Here is a 19,057-nt window from a genome sequence, read left to right as displayed (position 1 = left end):
GCCCACAAAATCAGTTACATTGTCAGGGTTAGTTTTTTCGAGCCTGGTTCTTGGGACGGCCACTGATCTGGTACAAGTCATTTGCCCGATGCCCATCGTGGGCTGGGTGTGAAGTATCAGCAGTGGCTTTTTCTGGCAGCTACAGCATGGTGGCAGACCCCTGACATTTGTGAGAGCTGCATCCTGAAATCTTGAACAGCAGGAGATGTGTAATTTCCGCCAATAGGGACACTCGAATGTACCCAAAACATTTCAACGTCCTTTATTTTCTTAACTTACTATTTTGTGTCGGGGTGAACACCGTTGTGACAGTTTCAGGTGAAGAGCGGAGGGACTCAGCCATGCATATTCGTGTATCCACTCTGCCCGCGTCAAATCCCCTCCCATCCAGGCTGCCACATAATAGTCAACAGAGTTAGTTCCATGTGCTGTACAATAGGCCCTGCTGGTTATCCATTTTAAATAAAACACAGCAGTGTGTGCATGTCCATCCCAGACTCCCCGGCTGGCCCTCCCTGCACGGTGACCCGCACAGCCGTAAGTTCATCTTCTAAGTCTGTGAGTCTCTGCTTCGTGAGTTCATTTGTGTCCTTTCTGTTTAGACTCCACACGTGAGGGGTGTCGTGCTATTTCTCCTCGTTCTTTCTCCATTCAGGGTGAGGCTGTCGAGCTCCACTCCATCCTTTCAAGGCCCTTCCTTCAGCCCTTCAAGGGGCTGCTGCGACATGATGGGCTGGGACAGAGGTCCCTGGAGCCTACCCTCCTCATGATTCAGTTATGTATGACCTAGCAAAGTGACACGTTATTGCATCCGTCAGGGAACTCTGCCCAGTCACTCAGTCCTGTCCAGCTCTCTGTGACCCCACGGACACCTCTGAGCATGGGATTATCCCAGGCAAGCATACTGGAGTGGGTTGCCATTTCCTTCTCCACAGGGACCTCTGAAGTCCCACAAAAACATTAAACCTCTATACTTCAAGGATCTGCTCTACTTTCAGCGAGACAAATGAAAATCAACTTATAATCCTAAAAGGAAGTGTAGAAAAATCACTAGAACGTATTCACTATAAGGTATATATCTTGTGAAGCTCTTAACATTGTTATAAAAACTTAAGAGTTTGCTTCTAAAGGTTTATAAAGCTTTTGCCCAGTAACATGCCCTGCCCTGTGGGAAGCATTCCCGAGGCCGTCCATGGTTTTCCATTCCAAAGTTCATAAGATAAACGGTGGTTGCATTCATCTCAGGCTGTCCTCCCTACTGTCTTTTCAGGCAAAGTGCTCCTCTTGGGGTTCACCTTGATTCCGCAGGGGAAGCTACCAAGCTGATCAGATGCAGTTTCCTTAAAGGTGAAAACTAGAGATCGCAGATTCTTCTATAAATAGCCTTGTGGAAGTCACACCTGAGTTTGATCAGGTAATTTTAGAAGTTAGTAAAGAACCAGATGTTTAGGCTTCCCTGGTGGCTCAGACAGTACAGAATCTGCCTGCAGTGCAGGAGACACCGGTTTAATCCCTGGGTCGGGAAATCCCCTGGAGGAGGGAATGGCAGCCTACTCCAGCATTCTTGCCTGGAAAATTCCATGGACAGAGGAACCTGGCAGGCTACAGTCCATGGGTCACAAAGAGTCAGGCACAATTGAGTGACTAACACATTCCAAAAAACCAGTAGGCCCTGAGATAGATATGGCTAAGTATGTCTTCATTCATTCATTAAACATTGACTTCCAACTTGTTACATAATATACATTAGGGATAACGAGCTCAGATAAATGGACAATTACAATCTAGGTTGACAAATGGCACTGTAGAGAGGCAACTCGCCTATAGGGAGTGGGGCGGGGGGTGGGGGGGGGTGCTGATAAAGACGTTCACGGAAGCCTTCCACAACCAGGACAGTGTCTCTGCGTTGAGAGTTGCAAGTTAGAAGAAGAGCAAAGTATAAAATGCTGCATGGACCAAAAATTCAGGACCAAAATGAAGGAAAGCATCCTGAGTTTGGATGGCTATATGAATGGCTGGAGTTTAGGGTCAAGGAGAGGACACTGATTCGGTGATGGGGAGAAGTGAATCACAAGTCATGGAAGTCTTTATATACTTCAGTGTTCAAAGAAGTCTTGGTTTTGTTTTCAGTGAGGGAGCCAGAGAGAGATCTGTAAGCAGGATCCTGAGTCCCAGTGTGGAAATGAGTGATAGGCACTCACTCAATCAAGAGGCTGGAGAAATTGTGAGAATGAGAGGTGTGGGAATTCCGCTAATATTGAACAGGAATGAACAGCGCCTGAGCATGACTACTGGTGGAGAGCAGAGGGAAGGAGGAAGGAATCTGTATTTTTCCCGCTCTGGAAACTTGGATGGAAGGTGGTAGCAAGCTAAACAAGTCTAGAGGGAAAAACGGGCTCACTGTGGGCGTTCCGAGTTGGAGGAGCCGGCGGCGAGCTTAAGGAAGCAATTTGAAACACGGGCCCAGATTCACTTTGCTGTGCACCCCAAGGGAACACGGCACTGTGAACCAACTACATCCCAGTAAAAGTTCAAGTCATCGGACCAAATGCAACGGCCACATTTTTGCAAAAGCTGAATGAGATGCTGAGAGGCTGCACATTGAAATCACCTGGAAGTTAGAAAAATATATAATTCTGAGCCCCATCTGCAGAGATTATTATTCAGTTAGAGCCTGGGCTACTGCAATTATATACACATATACAATGTATGAATGCGAAGGGTCAAAAATTATGAAATGGGAGAAGGTGGGATAAATCAGCATATTAGGGGATATTATTAAACTACAGATTGCTTCTCAGGGTTTGAGAGAGGTTTGAGTCAATTCCACTTTTTGATGATGTCTTTATGTTTCAAAGTTTTTAAATGCCGAGATGAGATTACAAAAATTGAGGTTTTGTTGTTCAGTTACTAAATCATGTCTGACTCTTTCCGACCCGATGGACTGCAGCACGCTAGGCCTCCCTGTCCATCACTGTCTCCCAGGAGTTTGCTCAAACTCGTGTCCATTGAGTCACTGATGTTATCCAACCATCTCATCCTCTGCACCCCCTTGTCCTGCCCTCAGTCTTTCCCAGCATCAGGGTCTTTTCCAAACAGTTGGCTCTTTATATCAAGTGGCCAAAGTATTGGAGTTTCAGCTTCAGTATCAGTCCTTCCAGTGAAAACTCAGGGTTGATTTCCTTTAAGATAGACCGATTTGATCTCCTGGCAGTCCAACGAACTCTCGAGAGTCTTCTCCAGCACCATAATTAGAAAGCATCGATTGTTTGGCGCTCAGCTCTCTTTATGGTCCAACTCTCATATCCATACATGACTACTGGAAAAACCATAGTTTGACTACAAGGACCTTTGTCGGCAAAGTGATGTCTCTGCTTTTTAGTACTGTCTAGGTTTGTCATAACTTTTCTTCCAAGGAGCAAGCAACTTCTAATTTCATGGCTGGAATCACCATCTGCAGTGATTTTGGAGCCCAAGAAAATAAAATCTGTCACTGTTTTCACTTTTACCCCATTTATTTGTCGTGAAGTGATGGGACCAGATGCCATGATCTTAGTTTTTTGAAGACTGAGTTTTAAGCCAGCTTTTTCACTCTCAGCAAGAGGCTCTTTAGTTCTTCTTCATTTTCCGCCATAAAGGTGGAATCATCTGCATAGCTGAGGTGGTTATTTCTCCTGGCAATCTTGATTTCAGCTTGTGATTCATCCAGCCCCTCATTTCACACGATGTACTATTCACATAAGTTTAAATAAGCAGGGTGACAATATACAGCCTCAACAAAATTGAGGTACACTTTAAATATTTAGATTTAGCAAATCAATGCTTTTTAACATAGAGATACCATGATATTAAAAAGTAGAGACATTACTTTGCCAACAAAGGTCCGTCTTGTCAAGGCTATGGTTTTTCCAATGGTCATGTACGGATGTGAGAGTTGGACTGTGAAGAAAGCTGAGCACCAAAAAATTGATGCTTTTGAACTGTGGTGTTGGAGAAGAGTCTTGAGAGTCCCTTGGACTACAAGGAGATCCAACCAGTCCACTCTAAAGGAGATCAGTCCTGGGTGTTCTTTGGAAGGAATGATGTTAAAGCTGAAACTCCAATACTTTGGCCACCTCATGTAAAGAGTTGACTCATTGGAAAAGACTCTGATGCTGGGAGGGATTGTGGGCAGGAGGAGAAGGGGACAACCGAGGATGAGATGGCTGGATGGCATCACGGATTCGATGGACATGAGTCTGAGTGAACTCCGGGAGATGGTGATGGACAGGGAGGCCTGGCGTGCTGTGATTCATGGGGTCGCAGAGTCGGACACGACTGAGCGACTGAACTGAACTGAACCCTGACCTTATGTATAATACTTCATTGGGAGGCAATACAGAAAATTTACATTGGAAATCTTTACAAATGGCCTTCCTATCTGTTCCTTCCATACATGTCTTGAGACCACTTTGACAATATCTGAAAAATTCCAAACGTTCATATCTTTTGGCTTTGTGAAATCTGCCTTCTCAACAAGAAAAACAAATACAAAAGGATAGTCATTACAGTATTGTTTTTAATAATGAAAACTGAGGGAAAAATAAAGATGTCCATCATTAGTAATTTGATTAAGTATATTGTGTTATAGCCACACAACCAATACGGTGTAAGCATTAAAAAGAATGAAATAGGTCTACATAGCTAACATGAAAAAAGTCCATGATTTATTTTTACATGAGAAAAACAAATAGCAAGGTAGTTAGAAAAAGAGAAAAGTAAAATTATGACTTTTAGCTTATAAATAGAGGCCTTGCCTACCTCCTGCTAAAGGTATATCCAAATCCTTCTTTTGCTACAGTGGAGCAGATATTTAATTACAGATGCGAGGAGGCCACTTCCCAGAAGTCGCCGAAATAGCTCAGTTGGGAGAGCGTTAGACTGAAGATCTAAAGGTCCCTGGTTCAATCCCGGGTTTCGGCAGTGGTTTTAGGCGTCACCACCAACAGATATCCCATGAATACCCTCTATGGTTTGTATCCTTGTCTCCCCCGTCGGTAAGGGGGACCTCATTTGCCCTTGGATGGACAGGAAGCACTGGTTCTTGAACCTTTGCCTTTAAGCTGGTCAATATCAAGTCAGTGTCCCTTTCCCTGCCCTTAAGTCTGTGAGGAACCAGCTCTCCCCATGCACCACGGGTCCTTATTTTTTCTTTAAATTTATCTTTAGTTAGAGGATAACTGCGTTACAGTAGTGTGTTCCTTTCTGCAGTCAGCTGTAGGCAGACATGCCCCTCCCTCGCGAACCCCCCTCACCCCCACCCCACCCACCCCTCCAGGCGTCACAGCACAGATTTGAGCTCCCTGCCTCTGCCGGCCAGTTCCCAGTGGCTCTCTGTTTCACATGTGATAATGTGTATTTTTCAGCGATACTCTTGGACTCGTCCCTCCCTCTCCTCCCCTGCCTGTTCCCTCTGTCTGCGTCTCCACGGCTGCTCTGCAAAGAGGTTCTTCAGTACCATCTTTGTAGAGTCCACACACACGCCTCAACATACATATGTTTTTTCTCTTCCTGACCTACTTCACTCTGTATCATAGGCGCCAGGCTCTTCCACTTTATTCCCTTTCTAGCTCATCCTGCCTTCCTGGTTCAGACCATGCTCCGTGAGCTGCAGGAGTTCCGATCTTCCCCGCGCGTCTGGGTCGGTGGCTCCCGGCTCTGCAGGTGGGTTTTGCGGGCAGGGGGCCGCCACCTGCGGGGTGGGGGGCTGCCCTCGGGGGTGGCCACAGCCTGCGCCCTCTTTCTGCCAAAGAGATCCTCAACTGCGGCTTGGCTTGATGGCACAAGGACAGCTCTCGGTGATGGTGGCGGTGGCCGGGTGAGGTGGGGTGAGGGGTTGGAATTCCTTTCTGTTTTATGTCTGCACTAGGGTTACCAAATCAAACACAGGGCGCCCAACTGAATCTAACTTTCAGAGAAACAAGGACTGTTTTTAGTATAAGCGTGTCCCAAAGAATGCACGGGACATAATAACTGCATACTCGTTGTTTTTCTGAAAGTCACATTTAACTGTGATTTTATTTGCTAGTCGCAAACCGCTGTTGTGCATCCCGCACCCACACTGCTCTGCACGGGATGCGGCCTCCCACCCTCCCCCACCCCCACCCCGAACGCACCTCGGCAAAGACACTCAGAAATTCTCATCAGGAGGAACTGGGTTTCAGAAGAGACTGGTAGTTTCTTGTTCTTAACAACTGGCAGGTTTCAAAAGGCATCAGATGATTTGTTCTGATCACCACCAGACAAGACCTTGGGTGGGGACCACCAGGGAACATCCTGGAATCAGCCATCTTACCTGGTTCCAGGTTTCCAGTGCTGCCCACATTGGTCTGGGATGGCGGTGTCAAGGAAAGGGAGATTTGAAAGCTCTGGACTGAATCTTGAAAACAAACAGAAGACATCGAAAAATTTGTCGAGATAATGAGCCACTTCATTCAAGGCAGTGCAATGGCACACACAATTAAAAGTGTTAGTCGCTTTAGTCGTGTACGACTCTTTGCAGCCCTACGGACTGTAGCCCACCAGGCTCCTCTGTTCATGGGATTCTTCAGGCAAGAACACTGTGTTGCCATGCCGTCCTCCAGGGGATCTTCCTGACCCAGGGATCCATCAGGGGTCTCTTACTTCTGCATTGGCTGGAGGGTCTCTGCCTCTAGGGCACCTGGGAAGCCCTATGGACCACCCACTCTCAGGCAAGGCTCCATTTTTTGGCAGCTCCCAGGCTAGGACACAGGGAGAGAGGCAGGAGGCCTACACCTCACATTCTAAAAACTCAAGATGTGATGAAAGTCAGCATGGAGGACCTGTGATTTGCTCTCCCCTTTCTGTTAACCTGTGCCAAGAGAGCTGCTGAGGAGGAGCTTCATCCCCTAAATCTTTCTGCTTTCGGGTGGAAGGATGCATTTCGATAAGGGACTCTGAAAAAGTCAATGATGATCAAAAGAAAGGAAAAAAAAACAGTGGATTAATGTCAGGCAGAACAAACTGCATGATTTATGTCAGCGTGTGTAATAGTGGATTTGATGTGTCAATATAGCTAGCTCTGGTACATAAACGCCGGGTAAGATGGTGCTGTGAAGGTATTCTTTTGATGTAATTAACATTTAAATCAGTAGACTCTGAATAAAGTAGTGGATTACCCTCCATAACGTGGGTGTGCCTCATCCAATTATTTGAAGGTTTAAGAACAAAGATTGGGGTTTCCTAATGGAGAAGGAACTCTCTTCAAGACTAACATTGAAAATCTGCCTGAGCCTATAAATGGCTGCCCTGCTGAAGTTGACCTAGACACTGCAAAATCAACTCTCACATGAATTTCCAGCTTGTTGTCCAGCCCAGTAGATTCTAAACTTGCCAGCCCCCACAATCCCCTGAGCCAATGAAATAATAGTCTCTCAGTCCTGTGTGACCCTATGGACTGTAACCTGCCAGGCTCCTCTATCCATGGATTTTCCAAGCAAGAATACTGGAGTGGGTTGTCATTCCTTTCTCCAGGGGAAATTCTCAACCCTGGGATCAAATCTGGGTCTCCTGCATTGCAGGCAGATTCCTTCCCGTCTGAGCCACCAGGGAAGCCCCAATAATATAAGCCTTGATCTATCCACGAGGATGCCGCTGCTGCTAAGTCCATTCAGTTGTGTCCGACTCTGTGCGACCCCATAGATGGCAGCCTACTAGGCGCCTCTGTCCCTGGGATTCTCCAGGCAAGAACACTGGAGTGGGTTGCCATTTCCTTCTCCAGTGCATGAAAGTGAGAAGTGAAAGTGAAGTCGCTCAGTCGTGCGGACTCTCAGCAACCCCATGGACTGCAGCCTACCAAGCTCCTCTGTCTACGGGATTTTCCATGCAAGAGTACTGGAGTGGGTTGCCATTGCCTTCTCCGGATCCACCGGGATGGCATGCTTTAAAGTGTTACACACAGGTAAGATGGAAGGATAAGATAGGTATTATTGCTCCTGAAGAAAAAGTGCTCTGAACAACGTCAACCACCTCGGGACCATGAGGGTGGGCAATATATTCCTAGGAAATGTTGGGCCTTTGCCTTAAAAAGGCAAACTCTTCCCAGTTCCTAGCCTGAAGAATCTCTTCCAGAGGTATTTAGACAGAAACAAGAGGCCGGGGGAAGACAGGTGTTACTTGCCTGCATCAGCAAGCTTGAAAGGCTGGCACACTCCTACTCGCCTTTCATGGCACAGTTCTAATTCTCCCTGCACCCCTGCTGGCAAGTCCTTCTCTCCTTGTCTTCTATGCATTCTTCTGTGTTATCTGAGCAGTTCCATATTCCTGTATTAAAGCATTAATTACATGGCCCCAAAGGTCCCTAGACAGCATATTAGAAACCGGAGACATTACTTTGCCAACAAAGGTCCCTCCAATCAAAGCTATGGTTTTTCCAGTAGTCATGTATGGATGTGAGAGTTGGACTATAAGGAAAGCTGAGCACCGAAGAATTGATGCTTTTGAACTGTGGTGTTGGAGAAGACTCTTGAGAGTCCCTTGGACTGCAAGGAGATCCAACCAGTCCATCCTAAAGGAAATCAGTCCTGGGTGTTCACTGGAAGGTCTGATGCTGAAGCTGAAACTCCAATACTTTGGCCACCTGATGGGAAGAGCTGACGCATTGGAAAAGACCCTGATGCTGGGAAAGACTGAAGGCGGGAGGAGAAGGGGATGACAGAGGATGAGATGGTTGGATGGCATCACCTACTCGATGGACATGAGTTTGGGTGGACTCCCGGAGTTGGTGATGGACAGGGAGGCCTGGTGTGCTGTAGTCCATGGGGTCGCAGAGTCGAACACGACTGAGCGACTGACCTGAACTGAATTGAAAGGTCTGCTTCCAGTCTACAGTGGACCCACAGCGCAGGGGAGGGAGCACCAAGGACGGGGCGGGGGGCGGGCGGCGGGCGGTGGTCAACCGAGCGCCTCCCCAGGGCGCGGCGTGACGAGGCCCACAGGACCGAAAGGGCACCGAGGCCTCTGTGGCGCCGGAACAGGCCGTGTACCGAGGGACGCGGGGTCGCGCGGCTCCCGGAGCCCAGGGCGGGGGCGCTCCACGGCTTCGGGCCGGAGCCCCGAGCGTCGCCCTCAGCTAATCCGTCTCGCGGGCCCAGGGCGGCGACAGGGAAGTGCCGCGTGGCGCTCCTCGGGCGAGGAAGCCGCCTCAACCCCGCCTCGCGCGCCGAGCCGAGCCTCCGACCCGCGCGCTCCGGGGTGAGGGCGCCGCGCGGTGCGGGCCTGAGGGCTGGCTTCTCCCGCCTCGGGGTTGTGCAGGTCTCAGGAAGCGCGTTCGCCAGGGTTCTCGACAGAACGGCGCACCTCTTCTGCTTCACCGCAGAAACCTGCCTTCGGCGGCCAGGGAGCCACCTGGCCCTCCCTCGCGTCCTCGCCGCTCGGCCCGCGCCCCGCCGCGGGACCCGCCGACCGGAGCCGGACACGCCCGGAGCGCCCCCCCACAATCCTCAGCGCCGGCCTCGGCACGGCTTTCCCTCACCGGAGTGCGCCTCCCGCCTGTGAGCCCGGATAGCTCAGTCGGTAGAGCATCAGACTTTTAATCTGAGGGTCCAGGGTTCAAGTCCCTGTTCGGGCGCGCCTCCGACTTTTTAAAACAAAATCCCGGGGCTTTTGAAAGTGAGAACGAGGTTTCGGAGCTTCCGTGTGTTAGCCCCTTTCCTTTAGGAAAGGGAGTGGGATGTGGCGCGTGTACGCTGCGAACCAGGCCGGGTTCCGGGCAGCCGCCGGCGCGCGGCGCGGCTGCCGAGGTGGCCGGCGCGTCGGGAAGGCCGGGCCCCCGCGCGGCCGCCGCCCCCGTCTCCCCCGGGGTTTGGAGCGGGGCGGCCCTGCTTCGTGGTGGGTGCTTTGAGGGCAGGTTAGCGACCGCGCTAAGGGAGGCCGTGCGCTGCCACCGCGGCGGCGGGCGCGCGGCGGGCACCCCGCGGGCGGCTGTGTGTCCCCGCGCGGGCGTCAGGGGGCGAGAGGAGGCGGCTGGGGACGCGGCGGGGCGTGGACGTCCCTCAGGCCACAGCGACGCGCTTTCTTCCTCACTGCTCTGGAAAGCTCCGCGCGGAAAGCGGAGCTTCGGAGGGTGAAGCTGGCAACTGAAAAAGCGGAGACGAGACGAGTCCTTCTAAATTTTTTCTTTAAAATTTTCCTCAACAGGGTAGAAGAGGCAGCCAGCGTCGCCGAAATAGCTCAGTTGGGAGAGCGTTAGACTGAAGATCTAAAGGTCCCTGGTTCAATCCCGGGTTTCGGCAGGACTTTTGCTGAGTGGATCTGGAGTTCTTTCCTTTCCTTCGTGTCTTCCCAAAGGCAAGCCACCACACACGGTGAAGATGCCAAGAGCTTAAGCCTTTAAAGAAACCTGGACCCGGTCACACAGTCACTCCACTTAAACACTGTTGGATGTTGGGGCGCAGCATGTGGCCTGACTCTCATTTATAATGCGGTCCGCTCAGGTCTACAGGTGGAAGGTCTTGGGTTTGATGCCAAATATAATCACGTTGGGCTTGCAAGTTTTTCTTATCGGAGACAGACATGAAGACAGTGTTCAAAACGTTGGTCTCTACAGCAGGACTGGCAAATCAGGGTCCCACCAGTGTTAGAAGAATGGTTGGCATGGTTCCTGGCTGGAGAGGTGATTTATAAGCACGTGTCACGACCTAAAATATTTCTTGCAACCTCAGTTTTCTCACCTCTCTTCTCATAAACAGCGCGTGAACTGTTGTTGCTCAGAGCGACTGTTTGCAAATTTCCTGTCAGGAGCATTACCATCGTTACTCTAACGACAGGGATGCAACTGTCTTGGTTATGTGTTTACTGATGTTTTGAATATAAACTAATACTACATACTAGTTGTAAGGTAAAAATATCCAAAGACCAATATCTATCATACAAAGGCTGTAAAAGACTGAGGTTGGGACAGAAAGTTACCGGGCACTTTCCTCCCCTTTCACTTTTTCTGCAAAACCCACACCAGTCTGGCCTGCCTGCTGGGTTGTAAACTCCGGACTGAATCAAGTGTGTTTTGTACAACGTCACCTCAGAGAGTGGTGTGGACACATTCAATTTGTTTCAGGAGTTTAAAATGACCACCGCCCGAGCAGGGACTTGAACCCTGGACCCTCAGATTAAAAGTCTGATGCTCTACCGACTGAGCTATCCAGGCTCTCGAAAGTACCTTATCTCCTAGTCTATCCACAGAAAATAGACTGTGCTGCCGTTCCTATTGGATTAAAATTCTGAGTCTTTTTGTAGATTTAGTGAGTGGTGAAACTGCAAAATCAGGTTGGAGCAGGCGCTTGGTGGAAGTCTTTTCTGATCCCATCACAGACAGACTGTGAAGAAAACAGTAAGTGCCTGCCAACCCCTGCTCTGACCAAAGGAGGATGCTCTCACCCCTTGCATCCTCAAGGGAACATCTCAGGAGGAATTCTGATTTAGGACCCTGGGCGGGTCTCCTGGGGATCTGGGGATTTCTAAACCCAATCTTGGTCTGTGAAGAGCCCCAGAGCATCTTGTGGGTGGAACTTTATGAATAATTGATTAGGTTTCCTGTCTTTATTCATCAGAACCTATCCAGGACCAAGACACGGTGGGCGTCCTCAGGGAGGCGGGAAGACGCACGAAATAGACGTCAAGCGCTTGAGTGGTGGGAAGCCGGTCAACACCGGAAGTTAAGGGTCCTAACTAGTCTTCCAGCTGGTGATGGTTCCCAGCTGAGCTGCCAGTGGTGACTGGGAGCCTGAAGGCTCAGGAGGAGGATTCTGAGCGGAGGGAAGGGCAGAAGGGAAAAGACCTCCGCTAGTGAGTCTGAGCGTTTTCCCTGAAGCTCTCATTGACAAGTTTCCATCAGGCTGAATTTTATATTTTTAAGAAGTCCTATTACCCTGGAGGCAACCCATGTTGCCTGCCATTCTATCAAACACTGAATGTTGCAGCCATCAAGCCATCAGTCGCTGCAGCTTCCCTGTTGGTGTACTCTAAGGGGAATTCAGAATGGATAAAAAACAGGATATTGGCCCTAGATAGTTAAGATGCATGTCAAAGGAATAATTTCAGTGAGCTGCGATCCTTGCATCATCCCATACTTAGAAAAGCACTAAAATAATTAATGTGAGACGTATGTTTTTCTATGTTTAGCAGTAATCTTTTGATGTTCAATTACGTTTTTTTTTTCCCCTCCAGAAAAAAGTTCCTATATATCTTGGGTCCTGCCTTACTTTCTTTAGAACAGTTCCTCAGAGCTACCTGCGAGTCTGCTTCACTGGCTAGTCTTCGGTAAGGCCCTTGAATAAAACGTAACACCTAAGTTGTAGGTTGTGTGTGTGTGTGTTTCAATTGTCAATAGTAGGCCCCCCTTTTTTCTTCTTACTTCTGCTCCTTCACTGCCATGTTATTCATCGAGGCGTTGGATAAGATCCCTTGAAAGAGAAAGGAAGGGAAGGGAATCCTATGGGAGTAGAGCGTCATAAGGGTTTTAGCTGTCCCTGGAATTCAGACACTTCCTCTGTTGGGCAAAAATAATTGTAGTTCTTTTATGGAGAAATGCATGGCGTAACTGAGCAGGATCCTAGGGGGCCTTCCTTGGACACACCCCTCCCTCCCTACTACAAGCTCTACCTGTCTCTTGTTTGTAGAAAAGGTTTCCTCTCCCAGGCCCTCAAAGGCTAGCTCTAGAGGTAAGGATTGGAAACATGTGAACATATAGTAACAAAAGCTAGCAGTTGGGCCAGGAGTTTTTATTCAGTCACTAAGTCGCGTCCAGCTCTTTGCGGCCCCATGGACTGCAGCACACCAGGCTTCCCTGTCCTTGACTATCTTCCAGAGTTTGCTCAAATTCACGCCCACTGAGTGGTGGTGCTAGATGACCATCTCATCCTCTGCCGCCCTCTTCCTGGGCCAGGAGAACTGGTAACAGTGGGAACAGAGCAGCCACAGAAGGCACGGCGTCTTCAGTTCCTCCCTGAAGGACACAGATAGATCTGATGCACATTCCTGAGGTGGTCTGCAGACGCTACAACCACCACCAGAGGGAAAAAGCTAGCTGTGCAGTGAGCAGACTGTAGCCCTGACACAAATGACTCCATCTGGAGCAGTACCAAATCTGTGGCTTGCATACTTCCAGAAATTCGCCCCAAGAAAGTGGAACCAAACTGACCCTGGAGTTGAAGATTAACTGTGATTAAAACAAGACCAGTCCAGCCAGACCACAGCGTTACTCACTTCAAGATGACCGGCAGGGCTGGCTGTGCTGCTCTGCCCACAAGCCCCACCCCTTCACCCTGGACACTTCCTGGTTTTTCCCTGTGAAATCTTTTTCTCTCCAACTGAAAGCTTGGAGACGGTTTAGGGTATACCTGCCTTCTATCTTCCTAGGTTGCTGGCCTCCTGAATAAAGCTTCTTTCTTTTCCCACCAGTTCTTGTGTCTCTTGAACATTGACTTTTGAGTGAGAGCAGCTGAACCTGAGTTCATTTCCAGCCCCTCTGGTAACCTCAGGAACTATGAACAAAGTTTAAAAAGTAATCCAGTATGGAAAGATATGCAAGTTACATTGAACAAAAATGACAGAAGTTGCCAAACAATATGTATGACAGAATATGTGTGGAAGAGTCAAAGGATGTGCACAGGAATATACATCCTTTCTGTACATACATGTATTAAACATAGGTATACATGTATTAAATATATATATTTATATATTTGTTTTTTGCATATACATGAGATGTTTAAGGATAGAAAGCATTCTAATAAAAATGACCACCTTTAGAGGAACAGCGTTGAAGTGTGTGTTTCCTCTAAGTACATCTGTATAATTGGGTAAAAAAAACAAGCACATATTGTCTCAAATAATAAATGAAGAAAAAAATGTATCAGATTATTCTATCCTTCAGAGATCACATAGGCAGTCCTTCAGATCAAAGTGTCCCTGATCCTGTGTTTTCTACAGAACCCAGCAGACAAAAGTGAAAAGCAAATTTCCCTCCCAGTAGAAGCTGGATCCAGAGAACGAGATGGCCCCACTCCAGTACTCCAGACACAACTGAGCGACTTCACTTTCCCTTTTCACTTTCATGCATTGGAGAAGGAAATGGCAACCCACTCCAGTGTTCTTGCCTGGAGAATCCCAGGGACGGGGGAGCCTGGTGGGCTGCCGTCTATGGGGTTGCACAGAGTTGGACACGACTGAAGTGACTTAGCAGCAGCAGCAGGGGCTGGGTCTCCCTCTGTGCCTCAGGGTTTTGGAGGGGAGTTACTGGTGTCCAGGAGGACTTTTCCCCTGTATCCTTCTTAGTTCTTCTGGATGGTCTAAGAATTAAATTGATGAGACATATTAACAGGAGAAAATCAAAGAAAAGCTGAATAACATGTGTACATGGAAGGGACCCAGAAAAATCAGTAACTTGCCAAAATGGCTGAAACCCTCACCACAAACATCTTCAGCTAAAGCCAAGAGAGGATGCTAGGGGTAGTGATTTGGGACCTCAAAGGGGAAGAAGGCAACTGACATGGGGGTGGGAAAGCACATGCTTGATACACCGAGGTTTGCTGGGCCTGCAGAGGCTGTGGGCGGGACAGAGGGGACTTTAATGCAGAGCGTGTGCTAGGTTTTTCCCTGTCTGTACACCTGTTAGGGCTCTAGCTGTCTATGGTGCTGGCTCCCTGCCCAGATAGGTCCTCCATCGCCTTGCTTCAGGCAGTCAGGGAGAAGCTCAAAAGTCACCCTTTCTTCCCGAGTCTTTTAGACTTCGACTGTTTTCAGCTTTAGACAATCCGCGTGCCAAAGACACATTTTGAGGTGATGAATTTGCTCCCCTACACTGGTAGTGAAAAATCACCAGTGAAATTAGGAGCATCTTTCACAAATGAAGATGTGGATCCCTACGAATCATATGACATGGCTTTACTAAGAAAAATGAAAGCAGCTCCCTGCACTCCCGCCGCAGGAGTTCCCTGTCTGATGAAGTCAATCCTCTGAGGAGCTGGTGAGCTTTTGGTATAACCTCAGCTTCTACCACAGCTCCGGGTTCAAAGCTGAGCACGGCTTTGAATGCATGAAGATCTATTTGCTGTTCTCCTAAGGCAGACTAGATGGACAGGCACTGAACACGGAGAACCGAAGTCTCAGAGGGCGAAACAAGTGTTGATGGTGTGCAACTGGGTTGCTTAGCACAGAGCGAGTTAACCGAAGCTGTGTGCAATCTCATTTAACAAACTGTAGTGTTTTTTTTTTTTTTCCTATGTACTATCCTTCCATCTCTTCGTCCTTCATCCTGAAATGCCACCGTCTTCCCACTTGCCAAGTTCTTTGGTTTGGGAAGTTCCCTCCAGTCCTTAAAGTCAGGGATCTTGCCTGTCTTTGCTACAGAGATCCCGGCTTGATCCCTTCCAGAGGGCGTCCGATCATGAGGACTCTTAGACTGTCGGTGTTGCTGCGCCCACCACAGGCAGGCCCACCTTTGTCCTGAAAAAGTTCTGTGGCACTCTATCGTGCCAGCCCACTTAATCGTGCATAGCGCTTACCACCATCTGGAATTCTCCTATTTGCTGGTTTATAAACCATCTCTCCCCTCTCTTACTCTACTCTGTAAGCTTGCTGGTAAGGCCCTTGTATATTTGCTGCTGTTCATGTTATTTTCTGCGTATTTATTTGTTTAATCTTCGCATTCCCACAACCTCGGCGTTTAAAACGGTCTTTGGCACGTAGCATCATCTTAAATAGTGACTGTTTAAAAAGCGAACGTTTTTACTGCACACGGCGCCTCCTGCCGCCTTCTCTAAGTGGCATCCCTCCACGCGGACGTGTACTTTTCAACTTCCCAAGCCGTAAACTCTGAAGTTATTGCTACACTTTCCAGGTCCGCTACAAACTTTCAGATTAAAACGTCATCGCGCCTCAGGCTGGAAAAGCAGGACCCGTTGTACCAGAAGTGGGGTTCGAACCCACGAGGATATAAATCCATTGGATCTTAAGTCCAACGCCTTAACCACTCGGCCATTCTGGTACCTGTCGAATAGGCTTTATCTTTACGCAAATTGAGTCATATTAAGCTACTGATAAGTTGTAAAACAATAAAAAATCTTATTCCTTTTAAATTTTTATTAAACATTTTATTCCTGGTGTAAAAGAACAAGGGACTGGGAGTGGGGAGGCGACGCTCAGCAGCTTTCACCGCGACCTGCTAATTTCCTCAGGTCGAGTTAGCAGGGACTCTGGAGCCACATCAAAGCGACGGGGAAGAGTGAAGAGGCAGGACTCCCAGTGGGCTCACGCCTGAGGCCATCGCAGCGAAGTGGGACGGGACCCTTCCCAACGTGGGCGAAGGTCGCTGGACTTGGTAGGTGATGTGTTTGTCTCCTTCCGAGCTCTTTCCTCATTCATCAAAAGAAAAGCGACTCTGGTGGGACTCGAACCCACAACCTTTGAATGCCTCCGTCTGTCTAGAAGTCCAATGCGCTATCCATTGCGCCACAGAGCCCGGTGCTCGAACCCCTCCGCGCAACCGACATCAAGGCAGAGCGGCGGCGTCTGGGGGCCGCCACGGGCACATCCAGACGGGCTCCGTCCCGGACCAGTGGGGAGCGCGTGTCGCCGAGGACACGGGCGGACGGGACTCGCGCGGGAGGTCTGAGGGCGCCCCGGGCGCTTCCCTCCGCGGCCGCCGCCGGCCTCCCGCCTCCGCCTCGCCGACTGTGGAGGAAAAAGCCTCTGCGCGGCTTCTGTACCCCATCCTGGCAGGAGCCCGCAGCGCGCGGTTCCATAGTGTAGCGGTTATCACGTCTGCTTTACACGCAGAAGGTCCTGGGTTCGAGCCCCAGTGGAACCACGAGGCGGGGGTCGCTCTCTTTTAGAGGCATTTTAAGTTGAGATCCCTTGGGGCCAGCTCAGCTTGAGTTTTAACCCGGGAAGTGGCGACTGCGACTCCCAACGGGGCTTGGCCCCGAGCCCCAAGCGCAGACTCGCGCCGGGGTGCCGGCGCAGACGGGCCCCAAGGCCTCCCCTTCGCGGCGTTTCCAGGAGCGCGCGGGCGGCGTCGCGCGCCATTGCGCCTGCGCGCTCGCGCCCGCCGGTGGGCCGGCCTCCGGGTCCCTGAGGGGACTGCCGGCGTCGCGCGCCGCTGCGCCTGCGCGCTCGCGCCCGCCAGGGGATATGCTTCCGGGTCCCTGAGGGGTCCGCGGGCGGTTGAGGGGTGCGGGGCCCTGTCATCCGCCCTGCTCCGTCCACACCTGCTTGGCCGCGAGGGGCATCCCTACGGTCCCCTCCCTTGTTTGTTCATTACTTCACGTCCGCTGACCTGTTGCTTCATTTATTTAAGTTTACAGTACTTTTTGAAACATTGTGTGCTGATGGTCGTGGACTTGGGCAAACCCTGAGAGACAGTGAGGGACAGGGAGGCCCGGCGTGCTGCCGCCCCTGGGGTCTCAAAGAGTCGGAGACGACTGAGCGCTGAGCAGTAACACGCTGGCTCTGGAGAATCCAAACCAGCCCCTCTGTTTTTACAGTGTTGTTTCCCCCGGCTAAGAATTTCTCTTTGACCAAATTGTTGCCGGCCCCTCTGAGCCCTTGTATCAAATAGCCGGCTTATAAGGCTTGAAGAGATTGCTTTTAGTGAACTGTGGTGTTGGAGAAGACCGAGAGTCCCTTGGACAGCAAGGAGCTCCAACCAGTCAATCCTAAAGGAAATCAGTCCTGAATATTCATTGGAAGGACTGATGCTGAAGCTGAAACTCCAATACTTTGGCCACTTGATGTGAAGAGCCGACTCATTGGAAAAGATCCCAATGCTGGGAAAGATTGACGGTGGGAGAAGGGGGTGACAGAGGATGAGATGGTTGGATGGCGTCACCGACGTGATGGACATGAGTTTGAGTAAACTCCGGGAGTTGGTGATGGACAGGGAGGCCTGGCGTGCTTCAGTCCATGGGGTCGCAAAGAGTCAGACACGACTGAACTGACTGAATTCAACGCTGCACCCCCTAAAATGACCCGACTTTCAACTACAGAGTCTGCCTGAGAAAGCTGAATGCTGCCGCCCCGTTGCGCCTTTACTGTTTGTTCCAGACAGGAGCTGAATTTGCCTTCATCGCCTGTGTCTGCTACATCAGGCAGGTTCTTTACCACTAGCACCACCTGGGAAGCCCTTCTTCATAAAAGACTTACGATTATTGTACAAAAGGTAGCATGCCATAAGCACCGCTCCCCCGCCCCAGCAATATCCTAGAAGTCTTTCTATTTCCTTCTTAAGCCTTCACTCATCCTTTCACTTCATGGTTTGGGTATAGCCAATTCTTTAATCTGTGCCTTTTAATGAGCAATTACATTGTATTCAGTTTTACAGACCATGCTCTAGTGGATTTCCTTATTTGTAGGTTTTGGAGTGGATCAGTCTGTAGAGTAATAATAGCAGAAATCTTGAATGGTCACTATTATCTAACCTATTTTACAAGTGAGGAAGAGAAAGAACAGAGAAGTTAAGTGATAGCCCAAGTCACATACTGCCCTAGACAGTCATGGTGCACATCAAAGCAGTGATTCTATTAAGCCCAACTCTTGTATCTTCCCATGCATAGAAAAGGTGCAAAATTAATTAACTTGAGATGCCTCTTTAATTAGCAGTAATCTTTTGATATTTGACTTTGGTTTTTCTTTTCAAAAAACTCCTATACACCCTGGTCCTCTCCTCTTCAGAACAACCCCTCAGAGCTACCTGAGAGGCTGGACCCCAGGTTTAAGTCCTCAGTAAGTCCACCGAATAAAACATAATTCTTGATTCTTAGGCTGTGTGTCCCCCCCCCCCCCCGCCCCCCCCCCCTTCAACATGGGTTTTCAGGCCTCATCTCTGGAAATAAAAATCTCAGTTAACTCTTAAAGGTTTGCTAAAGGGAGGATTATGGAAAAGGAATGTCTCCCTCTAGTGGTGAGAAGACATTATGAAACATTTTGCTCTGTAGACTCTGTTCCTATTGAAGAGGTTCTTTAGAAATATAGCTTCCCCCACCCCACCACCCGATCCCCCGCC

At 49.4% G+C, this 19,057-nt stretch overlaps 1 long non-coding RNA gene and 7 other non-coding genes across 11 annotated transcripts; 5 read left to right on the top strand and 3 right to left on the bottom strand.

Annotated features, from left to right (window-relative positions):
- The first annotated feature begins 4,889 nt into the window (after window positions 1-4,889).
- Window positions 4,890-4,962, top strand: TRNAF-GAA (transfer RNA phenylalanine (anticodon GAA)). Its single transcript has one exon. It is a non-coding gene; the product is annotated as a tRNA-Phe (tRNA).
- Window positions 4,963-5,445: 483 nt separating this feature from the next.
- Window positions 5,446-13,454, top strand: LOC114118468 (uncharacterized). 4 transcript variants are annotated; one of them, XR_009596569.1, is made up of 6 exons: window positions 5,446-5,703; window positions 6,241-8,870; window positions 10,198-11,386; window positions 11,607-11,841; window positions 12,223-12,315; window positions 12,863-13,454. It is a non-coding gene; the product is annotated as an uncharacterized LOC114118468 (long non-coding RNA). The 4 variants fall into 4 exon arrangements; XR_006056282.2 differs by lacking the exon at window positions 6,241-8,870; XR_009596570.1 differs by lacking the exons at window positions 5,446-5,703; window positions 6,241-8,870 and adding an exon at window positions 9,463-9,573 and having other exon boundaries at window positions 11,607-12,315.
- Window positions 9,556-9,628, top strand: TRNAK-UUU (transfer RNA lysine (anticodon UUU)). The gene has a single exon. It is a non-coding gene; the product is annotated as a tRNA-Lys (tRNA).
- TRNAF-GAA (transfer RNA phenylalanine (anticodon GAA)) lies at window positions 10,220-10,292 on the top strand. The gene has a single exon. It is a non-coding gene; the product is annotated as a tRNA-Phe (tRNA).
- Window positions 11,131-11,203, bottom strand: TRNAK-UUU (transfer RNA lysine (anticodon UUU)). Its single transcript has one exon. It is a non-coding gene; the product is annotated as a tRNA-Lys (tRNA).
- Window positions 13,455-15,959: 2,505 nt separating the features above from the next.
- On the bottom strand, window positions 15,960-16,042 carry TRNAL-UAA (transfer RNA leucine (anticodon UAA)). Its single transcript has one exon. It is a non-coding gene; the product is annotated as a tRNA-Leu (tRNA).
- A 388-nt stretch (window positions 16,043-16,430) lies between these two features.
- On the bottom strand, window positions 16,431-16,516 carry TRNAR-UCU (transfer RNA arginine (anticodon UCU)). Its single transcript is given in 2 exon segments — window positions 16,431-16,466; window positions 16,480-16,516. It is a non-coding gene; the product is annotated as a tRNA-Arg (tRNA).
- Window positions 16,517-16,791: 275 nt separating this feature from the next.
- TRNAV-UAC (transfer RNA valine (anticodon UAC)) lies at window positions 16,792-16,864 on the top strand. The gene has a single exon. It is a non-coding gene; the product is annotated as a tRNA-Val (tRNA).
- Window positions 16,865-19,057: the final 2,193 nt, after the last annotated feature.

The sequence above is a fragment of the Ovis aries genome, chromosome 15 (assembly GCF_016772045.2).
Source record: "Ovis aries strain OAR_USU_Benz2616 breed Rambouillet chromosome 15, ARS-UI_Ramb_v3.0, whole genome shotgun sequence".
Lineage (NCBI taxonomy): Eukaryota > Metazoa > Chordata > Mammalia > Artiodactyla > Bovidae > Ovis > Ovis aries.
Note: the sequence above shows the minus strand (reverse complement) of the source record. Positions and strands in the feature narration are given on the sequence as shown.